This window comes from Sapajus apella, unplaced genomic scaffold, assembly GCF_009761245.1.
Source record: "Sapajus apella isolate SASKATOON/1434 unplaced genomic scaffold, GSC_monkey_1.0 scaffold24, whole genome shotgun sequence".
Lineage (NCBI taxonomy): Eukaryota > Metazoa > Chordata > Mammalia > Primates > Cebidae > Sapajus > Sapajus apella.
The window spans coordinates 20,680,549-20,695,244 of NW_022436964.1; the positions used below are offsets into that span (position 1 = coordinate 20,680,549).

General features: G+C 40.8%; 1 pseudogene; it reads right to left on the bottom strand.

Moving 5' to 3' along the window:
• Window positions 1-2,399: 2,399 nt before the first annotated feature.
• Window positions 2,400-2,495, bottom strand: LOC116559934 (annotated as a pseudogene).
• Between the last annotated feature and the right edge of the window lie 12,201 nt (window positions 2,496-14,696).

Sequence of the window (14,696 nt, forward strand, 5' to 3'; positions counted from 1 at the left end):
ACACACACACACACACACACACACACACACACACACACACACACACACATTTCTTCCCTGGACAGCAAGATGCTACCCACTGCCTTACCCCTAACCTAAATCATGGTCTCTCAGCTTACTGCTTATTCAAGGCCTAGGTAATAAACTCCATTTCCTTTTGAAAAAAATTCCGACACCAGCTAGTTAATATACACAGAGTTGTGGGTCTTGCCTTCCTACCATCCCATGTCTCCCACTCCCACTCGATTCAGGCTCCCCTGAACACATGCAAAACATCAGACCTGAACACATCCAAAACATATCAGATAAAAGACTTTCCTTTCCTTGGGTTCCAAACTGGGAACCTGGAGCCAGATGCTGTTGCACAACCTTGGGTTCTAACTGTCATTGTCACAATTTCAACTCACCTGTCAGCATTCAGCTATACCACCTTCATAATGTTGCTCAACAGAGCAGCAAAAACCAAGGGCAGACGCCTCAGCCTTTTAGAAATTACTTGTAAATCTATTTCATGTGGTTCGAGATTAAAAAAAAAAAAGAAATTGCTTGTAAAACAATAACTTTTGAAGTGTGTTTTGAATTTCTAAAAACAGGAAAAATCTCCTAACACTCCTCAGGAACAGTTTACTGTACCCAGTGAACTGATAACGGCTAGGATCTCATGGGTTGCAGTTTGCCTGCAGGACTGTTTCTGCAATTCCTTGAATTTCCCACATTCCATTTCTCCATGGATTCCCTCTGCAACTAAAAATTTCAAGTGTTTTCCTAACTCCTAAGATAGAAATTTATACCTGAAACCCAAAAGCTGCATTTTCCAAGCAATATAGATGTTAGACACATTCATGAACCTCAGACCTAGCCTGGGCTTCTAGAAAATACAGTTCTTGGCAAGGTGCAGTGGCTCACACCTGTAATCCCAACACTTTGGGAGGCCTAGACAGGTGGATCACCTGAGGTCAGGAGTTCGAGACCAGCCTGGCCAACATGGCACAACCCTGTCTCTATTTAAAAATATAAAAATTAGCCAGGTGTAGTGGTGGGCACCTGTAATCCCAGCTACTCGGGAGGCTGAGGCAGGAGAAATGCTTGAATCCAGGAGGCAGAATTTGCAGTGAGCTGAGATTGTGCCATTGCACTCTAGCCTGGGAGACAAGACCGAAACTCTACCTCAAAAAAAAAAAAAAAAAAGAAAAGAAAAAAGAAAAGAAAAAAAAGAAAATGCAGTTCTTTTTCTTGGTCCACAAGGCTCACCCCACCCCTGAGCCCATCTAGAGAGAGATTCTAATCTCTGGATAGGCTTACCATCTATACCAATCAAGTGACACTTAACAGAGAATGCCTCAGGACACAAAGAAATACCTTGAGATCCCTATTCCCATCATCTTTGCTTCCTCACCACTCGCGGTCAACCAGTGACAAACCACCCCTTGGGATGAGGAATTTATCCCTTCCTTAAATGCTTTATTTGGATTATTCGCTTTATTGTAATAGCACATGTTCACAGCAGAGATTAAGGGAGGAAAAAATAGAGAGAGAATAAAAATAGAATCTCCTCTAATCACCCCACTCAGAAGGAACTTTGTTTACTAAGCTATATTACAGTTATTATAATAATAAAAATTTTATCTTTAAGTGTGTATTATAGGGCTGCAATGAACATTTTCATGGCCAAATTGTTTGCGTATAGCCGGGAATATTTTTATTTTTGTTTTTATTTTCATTAGTTTTTCTTTTCCCTTTTTAAACAAAATATTAAAAATTACTAAAATCTTTTTTTTTTGAGACATATTCTTGCTCTGGCACCAGGCGCCAGGCTGGAGTGCAGTGGCGCCATCTCAGCTCACTGCAACCTCCACCTCCCAAGTTCAAGCAATTCTCCTGCCTCAGCCTCCCAAGTAGCTGGGACTACAGGCGCACACCACCACACCCAGCTACTTTTTGTATTTTAGTAGAGATGGGGTTTCACCATGTTGGCCAGGATGGTCTTGATCTCTTTTTTTTTTTTTTTTTTTTTTTTTTTGAGACAGAGTTTCACTCTTGTTGCCCAGGCTGGAGTGCAATGGCGCGATCTCGGCTCACCGCAACCTCCGCCTCCCGGGTTCAGGCAATTCTCCTGCCTCAGCCTCCTGAGTAGCTGGGATTACAGGCACGAGCCACCATGCCCAGCTGATTTTTTGTAGTTTTAGTAGAGACGGGGTTTCACCATGTTGACCAGGATGGTCTCGATCTCTTGACCTCGTGATCCACCCGCCTCGGCCTCCCAAAGTGCTGGGATTACAGGCGTGAGCCACCGCGCCCGGCAAGGTCTTGATCTCTTGACCTCATGATCTGCCTGCCTTGGCCTCCCAAAGTCCTGGGATTACCGGGGTGAGCCACCGTGCCCAGCCCTATTAAAATATTTTTAAATGAAACACTTCACAAATTTGAGTGCCATCCTTGCAGAAGGAGCATGCTAGTTTTCTCTGTATCCTTCCAATTTTATTATATGTGTTAATGGTGGAGGGTGTATAGACTCTTGGTGTCTTGAACAAAGAATTGAACAAAATGCACAAAGAAAGGAAGGAATGAAGGGTTTTATTGAAAATGAAAGTACACTCCACAGTTTGGGAGTGTGCCTGAGCATAGGAGTTAAAGGCCCCATTACAGAATTTTTGGGAGTTTAAATACCCGCTAGAGGATTCCACTGGTTACTTGAGGTATGCCTTATGTAAATGGAGAGGACAAAATAAGGTTACAAAATCATCTACTTGGCCTACGCTCTATGGAGAGGATATTTCCTGTCATAGCTGAAGTGTGAATCGAACTTAGGTTCCCTGCCTCCAGACCCTATTTTCCTGCCTCATCTCCCCACTGAGAGATGTGATTCCCATAAATTTTATGGAGGCAGAGGGATCGATGGTCTTTTTTCTGTAATTCCTTCATGCTGGCCTGGGGTGTAGTCCCTACCTATTGAGGATTATCTACTCTGTCTAGAGGAGGCAGGGTAGCTCCTTAATGGCCAGGGGTGGTGTCTTCACCTGGAACTGGCTGGAAAATTTGTTGCATAATCATGCCAGGCTTGATGATCTCTGGGTGACAAGAAATGAATTTGGTTAAAAGATTTAACAGGAACTTCCCAGGGTGGATACCTATGCTGTCAGAAATGCTTGTTATAGAGATTCGTAAGAGGAAAAATACAAATCTGTTCTGTTCTAGAATCTATGTGTTTCCTTAAGGTCTTAGCAAGAACGATTCCATTTTGGTTTTGTTTGGCTTGCTGAGGCCTAGTACCTGAGCTCAATCCAAAACAATGGCCTCCCAGAATTTTTTTTTAATTCCCCCTTTTTTTGGTCAGGTTCTTACTTAGGTGAGAGTGTGACAAAAACTTATGGCCTTACCACCACTCTCAGTTACCATCATTTTGGGTTTCCGGTTTCAGCATGCCATTCTTAGGTTACAGTGAACTCATGGTTGCACATTTCTTTCAGCTATTGTCATTCAAATTGAAAAGAGACCATATGACGTTCTAGAGATGGCTGCGTGCAAGCATGTAAAACCTTTGAGAGAATACAGAGCACCAGGGAGACTATTGCTATGACTACTGTGAGAATAACGCCAAGAGTCTGGAGTACGCTTCGTATCCAAGTTACCGTAAACAAAACCTCCTAGAATTAAATAGATCAAAGAATGAACTAGGTAAAGCGTTCACACACTTGACTAAGCAATTTCTTCGTCAATCCCCTACCAATGAATTTCCATACTCTTCATTTGATGTATTTCCCCATAGGCCACAAGTGCCAGCAGCTGCACAGGTACTTTTCTGTTTAGCCAATTCTATTATTTGGCATAACTTTCACGAGAGGATTTAAAGTCTGTTACGTAACTATAGCCTTTACAGTAGAATTTGCTATAGAACCTATCATGAGAGATACATTTCTAATCATAGTTTCTTTTATTTTAAACCATGGAAAAAGGACTTAACAAATGATGTCCTTTTTTGAATAGTGAAGGCCTTCTGGCAATGTTCTCTTTAACCCATGATGTGGTTAAGAGGAGTGAACCAATGTTTTGTTTTTGACTGATTATGAGACAACACATGTACCACTAAAGTTTCGTACCTGCATTGGGCCTTTGTCTTTTATCTATCAAAGTATACAGTTATCCATGTATAAGACTGGCTGCAAACTTCTTCACAAATAAAAGTATACCCCGTAAGTGCACATAACAGACTCCTTTTCCACGTCTATGTTTGTAGAGGCATAAGCAAGAAAAGGTAAGAGTTTAATGATAGCAGAAGTCTTAATCTGTGAACTCGAGAAAAGCTGTTCACTTCAAGGATGCCATCGACTTCTTGGGAGAAATTTTCCTGGTTAACTTTACCTCCAGGGTTCCAATGGGTGCACAATTCCAAGAGCATGGAGGGACCCTTCTCAGTTGTGAGACCATGAACCCAAAGTTCAAGTTTCCAAAGTTTTGTTGTAGTGTGGATGGCAAAGACAGTCTTTCTCCAATGTTCTCAGAAGATCCAAACCATAAAAAGCTTTTTTTTTTCCCCATTTATTTATTTTATTGCATTTTAGGTTTTGGGGTACATGTGAAGAACATGCATAGGTACACACGTGGCAGTGTGATTTGCTGCCTTCCTCCCCATCACCTACATCTGGCATCTCTCCCCTTGCTATCTCTCCCTAGCTCCCCACCCCCCACCGTCCCTCCCCCATAAAAAGCTTTTTTGCCTGGTGAAAATACCCTGTAGCATAATAATCTACTTTATAGGCCAGGTGTGGTGGCTCACGCCTATAATTCCAGCACTTTGGGAGGCCGAAGTGGGCAGACCACGAGGTCAGGAGATCGAGACCATCCTGGCTAGCATGGTGAAACTGTCTCTACTAAAAACACAAAAAATTTGCTGGGTGTGGCGGCACAGGCCTGTAGTCCCAGCTACTCGGGAGGCTGAGGCACAAGAATTGCTTGAACCCAGGAGGTAGAGATTGGAGTGAACCAAGATCACGCCATTGCACTCCAGCCTGGACGACAGAGTAAGACTCCATCTCAAAATAATAAGAAGAAGAATGATCTACTTTATAATATCAGCCCTCTTGCATGGGAATGCTTTTATACAACAAGGTAACATGCATTAAAAATAACAATTGAATGAAATCCCCTTAAAAAATGTTTAAATGGCCCACCAGGTTACCAAATGTACCTGAAACTTTAATTGTTTTCCCAGGAATATGGGATCAAATGTTGGTTATAAACTATTTTAGTAATTTATAAGTCACTGTACCAATGTATTAAATTTGGATCATTATATCCTGGTTCTCCATCAGTTCATGCTTAATTAACATTAGACTTATATCCTCTTGGATACCAGTTGTTTCTCCAAATTAGGTACACAGCACTGACAAGAGAATTTGGTTATTTTTGTGGTTTACTATAACTTAGTATAACTGTAATTATAATTGATAGCATACACTTAGATATTAGAATTTTAGAACTCTCATAAAATTTAAGAATATATATTAGTATTATTCACAAAAATATAACCTAAAGAAGATTAAACATCATTTTGGCAATCCCCTGTACCTAAACACGTCAAATAATCCTTTTTACCTCTTTTCTGGCTGTTTTCAGGGCCCTCAGATTCATCCAGAAAGCCAGGAATTGTTACTTTTACTGATAGCAATCTTTCTCTCTCCTGTTCCCCGCTAGATATTTCACTTGTTGGACTACTATAACAATTAGAAAATTCATTGTATTTTGAGCTGAAACAATCTCCTTTCAGTCTCCATTCATGAGTGCTAGGTCTAGGCCATAAAGACATTGCCCCTCTTTTCTGTGATGTGACAGTGCTTCCCAGGTTTCATCCATTCCCCATTCCCTCCCTACTCAGGCCTTTCTCAAGCTCAGAGTTTCTTTAATTGTTCTTCTATCACCAATGGGGACACATCTACTGACCATGTTCCATGCTATGTCTCCAAGAGACAACATTGGGCACATTCAAGTTGGTGTGGCTATGGACTGGGCTGCATCTCTTTTAACAAAGCCAGGAATCAGCTGAGACACCAGTATGGCTATGCCATGGCAGCAAGGAGCATGAATCAGAGGAAGGCATACTCTTAAACCTGCCCTAATAATGCTCATAACCAAGCTCCAGCAAGATCTACAGAGGAGACAGAGTTTAGAAGTTGAGTTCTGCCAAGTGAGAGGGGCTTGGGAAATGCCATGGGCTTTCCACAGATCTTCCTTAACAAAGCATAAGGATGACAACAACGAATGAAACATTCAACGGAAGGACTTACTGGCAGACTGGAGTGGCAGAAGAGTCTGTGACTTTGAAAACAGATCAATAAAATGTATCTTAAGAATAGAGAGGCAAAAAAAAAAAGGTTGACAAAAAATAAAACAGCCTGCAGAATTCATAGTACAATATAAAATCATCTAACATATATGTAATTGGAGTCCCAGAAAAAAGAGAGTGAGAATAAAGCAGGAAAAGTATTTGAAATAATAATAGTCAAAAAATGTTCCAAATGACATTAGATAGTAAGCTGCTCCTAGAACAAGAGATATGCTCTAGATAACACATTTGGGAAATCTAAGCTCTTAGATTTTTCAAAATGTCAGAAAGTGAAGAAAGTGGGGTAGAGTGAGGGTGCCAACAGTTGTTGATTTTAAGGGGATTCTATATGTAAAACCAAAGTAAGAGCACTTAGGTCGACTGAGGTGCCACAGCCTTTGTCCACCTGAATTGGATGAATGACCCAGCATTTACTGAGTACCTACTCTGAGCTGCATGTTTGATGTGCATTAACTCACTGAATCATTAGGGAACCCTGTCACATAGGTATTATTTGAGGCTAAGAGCTGTTCAGTAACTTGCCCAAAGTTGCACATCTGATAAGGTTTGGAGATGAGATTCAACCTCAGGGCTAATTTCAAAATCTATTCTCCTAACAGCTCTGCTGTCTTGCCTTCATCTAGGTTGCTCATTCATGAATATCTCCTCCCCTTCAAGGAAGTACTGGATTTCCCCCCTATACAAATGTGAGGAGTGACATGACTCACAGCCTAGAACTCAGAGGCTATGAGGGAGTGACATGACTCACAGCCCAAAACTCATAGGCCCATTCACTTCTTTAGTCTGTAATATTTTGCTGCCTCTGGATTTAGCTCGAGGCCAGTGAGGCTTCCTCTGATCTCCCTTTCAATTTGCCTGGACATCCCACAGTGCATGGAGCCATGTGGGACTTCCAAAGGCTGCTGGAACTTAGAAGCACATGTTTGTGAAATATGGTCCTTTAGAGTCTGCATGTCCAAAGGTTCTTAGATCTTGAACTAATTAAAAAACTTAGAGTTCAAGAAAAAAATCTAAATCAAAATAACCAGCTGGATATACTTCTTAGTCCCGAACACTGGAAGTGTGCTGACTTCTTCCCAGGACAATCACATCATGTCAAGCCAGAAAACCCTATTACAAAGATACCTGCATTTGAAAAAATACACACGTACTGCACCACACACAGACATACAGGTGCCCAAGTGTGGTGGATAAGCTCAGACTTTCTTTAATCGTTCTTCTATCACCAATGGAGACACATCTACTGACCATGTTCCATGCTGTGTCTCCAAGAGACAACATTGGGCACATTCAGGTCGGTGTGGCTATGGACTGGGCTGAGGAGATGTCCAAGAGTGAGTGAAGAGTTCAGATCAATTCAGCAATAATTTGCTGAACATCTGCTATATTTCAGGCACTCTTCTATTGGTTTATCCTGCCAGGCAACAGTGCTAGCTATCAAGAATCTGTGGCAGATAAGTAAGAGGCAACACAGTGTGATAAGTAAAATGAGTGACACATACAGTTTCTAAGGCAGTGGAGAAGGGAATCATTCATTCATTCATTCATTCTTTCATTGTATCAACACTTTCTGAACAAATACTATGTGCTGCAATGGGCTAAAACCCAGACAAATAAAAAGTTTCTAAGAGAGACATTTGAGGCATAGGAAACTATAGATATGTATAGATGCCTGAAAGATCATAACATGTTTGAAGATCTCTGAAACATTTCAAATTGTGGAGAATAAAATTGGAGGGGGAAAGCAGCAGCTGCAGCTGAGGTATGCAATCACTTCTATGTATTGAGAGCAATCATTCATAATATGCAGAGGGTGCAATACTTTGCACTAAGTGCAGGAAACAGCACAAGTAGACTTTGTGGCAGTCCAAACCCAGACATTGTTTTTTATATATTAGGTACTTGACAAAAGGCTTTCTTTTTTTTTTTTTTCTTGAAACAGGATCTCGCTCAGACTTCCAGGCTCGAGTGCAGTGGTGCCATCATATCTCATTGCAGCCTCAAATGTCTAAGCTCAAGTGATACCCCCTCCTGTGCCTCCTGAGTAGTTGAGACTATGGGCACGTGCCATCGTGCCCAGTGGTGCTTGATAAACTTCTCAAACTGCAGGTAGAGTTTATATGCTTATACCCACGGGAGTGCCCAGCCTCTCTGGCCCCATACAGATATCTTCAGTGACACTCTGAAGAGGGTAAGAAGTCAAAGGAGTAAGGAAATTGCCCTTCTCTCAGGCTGGATGATCCAGAGTTGGTGGTGGCTCTTCCCCAACCAGTAGTCCACTGTGGGACTGGACAGATGCCCATCCTATACAAGAGGGCTACCTTTCCTCATCCCAACTTTCTACCTTCCTTGGATTCCACTGGGAGAGGGTTTAGATCATTGTCTTTCTGAAGGATTCATGTACAACCAAAGCAGTAAAAAGCTGGAGACAGAAACAGGAATCGTATCTTTTTTAAAAAGTTAATGCCCTTTCTTATGTCTCAGAAGGGAAGTAAGTTCTCCACATTTGGGGCCTTTGTATCTCCACAAAGCCTTGCTTCCTGCCTATTTCTCTGTCTCCTTATCTTCCTGTTTTCTTCTCCTCTGTTTGGATGTCGTTCTTCTCTGCCTCCCCTCTCCCTTTCTAGTTCTGCCCACTGTCCCTGCAAGGATAGAAAGCCTTAGATCCAGTCACTTCTTTAGTCTGTAATATTCTGCTGCCTCTGGCTTTAACTGGAGGCCATTGAGGCTTCCTCTGATCTGTCTTTCATAGAAACATTTATCTTTGGTGGAAGGGACAGTGGGGGGCAGGGGGTACTTCACCTCCAGAAGAGCCTGCCTCTAGATTTCCTTCAGAAATTCCTTACAGACAATCAAATGTGTCTGTGAGAAAAGCAATTTCTTCCAAAGATTGCTTTGTCTAGTCTATATAGGGGGTGTGTTCTCTTATTGGTATAACTTTAACTCTACTTCTTTTGAATTAATAACAGTAGACTTTTTTCTTTCCCTCTTCTATTAAGGTTTTCCCCAATAACTGAAAATCGCTCTGCCTGTGTCAACTAACACCAAGTTCAAGTAGTTTCTTCCTCATTGCTAGATTTCTTCCATTCTAAGAGGGTGTGTGTGTGTGTATGTGTGTGTGTGTGCGTTGGGCTGGGGTAAGTTGAGATGTTCAGTTTATTCCACCAGATATGTAAAGATTTAATTGAAATTTGGGGGGAAAATCACATTTAAATAATCTCCATTAAGAGTAGGAAATTCAGATAGAGATTTGTACTGTCAATAGGGTTTTGGTATAGCACTCAGTACAATAAAACAAACATCCAGGACCTGGTACTGTTAATATTCTTATAAATGTACATTTCTGGGGGGAATGTAAATTAGTTCAACCATTGTGGAAGACAGCGTGGCAATTCCTCAAAGACCTAGAACCAGAAATGCCATTTGACCTAGCCATCTCATTACTGGGTTTATGCCCAAAGGAATATAAATCATTCTATTATAAAGATATATGCATGCATATGCATTGCAGCACTATTCTCAATAAATAGCAAAAACATGGAATCAATGCAAATGCCCACCAATGATAGATTGGATAAAGAAAATGTGTTACATACACACTATGGAATACTATGCAGCCATAAAAAGGAATAAGACCATGTCCTTTGCAGGGACATGGGTGGACTTGAAAGCAATTATCCTCAGCAAACTAACACGGGAACAGAAAACTAAACACCACAGGTTCTCACTCATAAGTGGAAGCTGAACAATGAGAGCACATGGACATAGGGAGGGGAACAACACACACTGGGGCCTGTCGGGGGTGGAGGGAGCAAGAACATCAGGATAAATAGCTAATGCATGCTGGGCTTAATACCTAGGTGATGGGTTGATAGGTGCAGCAAACCACCATGGCACACGTTTACCTGTGTAACAAACCTGCTCATCCTGCACGTTTCCCAGAACTTAAAATTAAATTAAATTAGAAAAAAAAACCATACATATTTCCCAGGGAATCTTAGGATGGTCTAGGTAGACCCTGCCTCCTCCCCACCTCACTGGTATCTGTAAACTCTTCTGGGGAAGGGAGATTAAAGTCAATTACCTTTCAGTATGGCACCAAACCTTAGATTCTAACAGGGGACATAGTTCCAGCTTTTTCTTTCTTATCTGGTCCACAACTTTAATGTTTTCTTCTTTCTTCCAAATTACCTGGTAAATGTAGCATCCTTTGAAGTATTAAAACTAAGGGAGAAGGGACACCCTGTTCATGACATTCTTATCTTTCTGAATGAATGAATGATTTGCTTCTGCTATCACCCAAGGGAGCACCTCAAAGTAGCCCCATTCTCTGAGTCAATCCTACAAGTGCTTACAATGATAAGTAGAAACACACAAGAGGACATTATGCATAGATGCCCTTTGCCAGAATGAAATAACTGGAAAGAAATCCAAAACTATGTCTTTAGGTCACTATTCTTCCTGAATCACCGCATATTGGATCTTAACTTGTTTTTTAAAGTGAGCATGTTTTTCCTGATCCACCAATCCCACTTTGGAAAATTTGATAGAAAAAAATGACTTGCATAATGATGTGTATAAAAATTTATTGTAATCAATGGCAGTCTTTTTATATTATAAATTAATTTGTATATTTTGCAATAATAGTACAAGAAATGTTTCACATCTTTTACACAGGTTCACTGGTTGTTTACATTTTCTACTTTCTCCATTTGTTATATAGGCACGTCTGTCTCTCTCTACACACACATTTCTGTTTCTAGTTTTGTTACTATTTCTATTTCCAGCTCTAACTCTAGTTATGACTTTTATCCCCTAAGTCATTTGGGAGTAAGTTTGGAGACACTATGCCCCTTACTAAATATTCATTGTATATTTTACTTCTTTTTAAAAGGAATATCCTCTTATATAACCAAACTGTGACTATCAAGACCAGGAAATTTAACATTGATACAGTATTATTACCCAATCCACATTCCATATTCTCTTTTCATCCACTGCTTTAAAATATCTTTTCTAACCATTTGGTTTTTCCAGCCCAAGATCTAATCCCACATTGCATTACTTGTCATGTTTTGTTAGTCCCCTTTAATCTGGAACATTTTCTCAGTCATTCTTTCTGTTTCTGACCTTGATATTTATGAAAATTAAGAGCCAGTTATTGGGCTGGGCATAGTGGCTCACGCCTGTAATCCCAGCACTTTGGGAGGCCCAGGCAGGTGGATCACGAGGTCAGAAAATCAAGACCATCCTGGCCAACTCGGTGAAAACCTGTCTCCACTAAAAATACAAAAAAATTAGCTGGACGTGGTGGCACGTGCCTGTAGTCCCAGCTACTCAGGAGGCTGAGGTAGCAGAATTGCTTGAACCCAAGGGGCAGAGGCTGCAGTGAGCCAAGATTGCACCACTGCACTCCAGACTGGCAACAGAGCAAGACCCCGCCAAAAAAAAAAAAAGGAAAAAAGGAGAGAAGGAATGAAGGGAAGGAAGGAAGGAAGGAAGGAAGGGAAGGAAGGAAGGAAGGAAGGAAGGAAGGAAGGAAGGAAGGAAGGAAGGAAGGAAGGAAGGAAGGGAGAGAAAGGAGCCAGTTATTTTGTAAAATGTCTCCCACATTGAATTTGGCTGATGTTTACTTGTGATTAGATTCAGGCTATGCATGTTTTTTGGCAGGAAAACTAAAGAAGTAATTGCTGTCCTTCTTCCTACATCATATCAGGAGGCACATTATGTTAGTTTCTCCATTGTTAGTAATGTTAACTTTGATTAGTTAAGAGGAGACGATCTTTTTCCTTTACTGTTGTTAAACGTGTAAGAAGGGCTCTGTTTTAATCTGATTCTCTTTTTACTGCCAATAAGAAATTATCTTTTCTATGACCTTTATGACCCAGTGGGCCTGAGTTTGAATTTACTACCCTAATTACAGAGCTGCCTAAACTGAAACAGAAAATGGTCAGTGAGCCAGGTAGGGGGAAAATTTGGACTTGCTGAACCCAGTTCCATTAAAGGCCCAATCCCAGAAAAATTTGCCTTTAAAAAAAATAAAAACAAAATAAAATAAAATAAAATAAAAAGGATTCTTTCATACTTTGAGTTTTTGACTGAATTTATTCCTGAATTTGTTATGACCGCCTTGGTTGCTAACCCTGAAGACCCAGAATTCTTCTCAAGGAGTGCATAAAGCCCAGAATGGCTTGAGATTTTCTTTTAGGAGAACTTGAATCAATTTTTTAAAATTATTATGTCACAGCCCCTAACTCCAGGACTAAAGGAGTCATGTGAGGTTGTTGTGAGTCTTCATTCTCTCAGAAAACATGGCATTAGGCTTTGGGATCTGCGCATCAAATATAGAATTCTTTATGGTAGAAGTTCTTGAACAACAAGCACAGGAAACCTGTAACTGTCTAGCTTTAATTTGGTGATGCTGTGTATTGTTGAGTGGGTAGAAGTAAGATTTACCTTTAATTCAGGTGAAATATATCTGAGAAACAATTCATAGCCATTCAAAAGGGCAGCTTCATATCTTATACCAAAGTCTTTCAGAACAGGAAGCCCACTGCATTCATTCCATTTTTTCTGAAGAAAAACCTAATTCTGCACATTTGACTCTACGTTTGTTTTTGCGGAGTACAGACTTATGCAAGCATACTTTTCATTCTTTTCACCACTAATGAGAAAGATTATAACCTCATATAGCTCTCCCTGTATTATAGCAATAACAAAGCACTGCCAAATATAGCCATGTCTAACTATTATGAATGTCTTTATACTTGAAGACCACAGCCGTAAGAGCTAGCACTATAATTAGCTACCTAATCAGTCTGGCTAGGGAAAATACACTATTATTTATGAGTGCTATTCTTGCACTGAATATCCTGTAGATGACTAATTGCTGATTTAAAAATTGGGATCTATGAATCTAGAGTGTCTATAACGCTGTAAAATGTTTTTGAATTATTCATTAAGAATTAAAGGGGCATTCATTGCATGTCTCCAACATACTTAAAGGTTAATGTTAAGGGTTTTATGCAGACCATGTTCATACATTTAGAAATTGTGCCCATGAATTTAAGTCTTAGTAATTCAGAATATTAAACTCCAGTCACATCTTCTCCCTTAAAAGGCACTATTTTACAAGTAGAATGTAAATATATTCATTGACTCACAATTATTTACATGACCTCCAAAACTAGGTGAGTGTTGCATATAGTCTGGGTATTTTGTTGAGGCGCTGACATGATTTTCTATTTCTACCTTCTCATTTACTACAGTATTTTAGTGTGAATGTGTGATCCTTATAGAAATTTTAATTCACCTGTCTTCTTAGGCCTCCAGTAGGCAGCCTGAGATACCTGGTGGTGTCTGCTACCCAAACCCAGCCCTGATGCTCTAGCTAAAGAAGAAGAATTTCCTGTAACTCCTTAGTAATTTTGGTACTGGTGCCCAGGAAGGTGATACCTCTCCTTCATCCCTTACCTCTACCCACTTGATGTCAGTATATCCCCCTAGTTGAGGCAACCAAAAATATCTCCCGACTTTGGCAAGTGCCCTCTGTGGGGCAAAACTAACTGATCTAACTTGAATTTACTTTATGTCTGATGCCAAGTTTTTGTTGCCATTTACTATGGACATTGAGAATAACTGGTCACCATTTTCTTTTTTTTCTTTTCTTTTCTTTTTTTTTTTTTTTTTTTTTTTTTTTTGATGGAGTCTTGCTCTGCTGTCAGGCTGGAATGGAGTGGCGTGATCTCAGCTCACTGCAAACTCCAACCCCCTGGTTCAAGTGATTCTACTGCCTCAGCCTCCGAAGTAGCTGGGATGACAGGCATGCACCACCACGCCCAGCTAATTTTTGTATTTTGAGTAGAGATGGGGTTTCTCCATGTCGGCCAGGATGTTCTCAATTTCTTGACCTCGTGATCTTCCCGCATTGGCCTCCCAGAGTGCTGGGTTTTCAGGCGTGAGCCACCGGACCTGGCCTCATCACCATTTTCTATTGAATAACATCAAGGGAGGCCATTTTTACTTTTCTTTTTCTTTTCTTTTTTTTAGATGGAGTCTCGCTCTGTCACCCAGGTTGTGGTGCACTGGCATGATCTTGGCTCACTGCAATCTCTACCTCCCTGGTTCAAGTGATTCTCCTCCCTCAGTTTCCCAAGTAGCTGGGAATACAGGCGCCCACCACCATGCCTGGCTAAGTTTTGTGTGTGTGAGTGTGTGTGTGTGTGTGTGTGTGTGTGTGTGTGTGTGTATTTTTCAGTAGAGATGGAGTTTTACCATGTTGGCCAGACTGGCTGTTCTTGAACTCCTGACTCAAGATCTGCCCACCCCGGCCTCCCAAAGTGCTGGGATTGCAGGC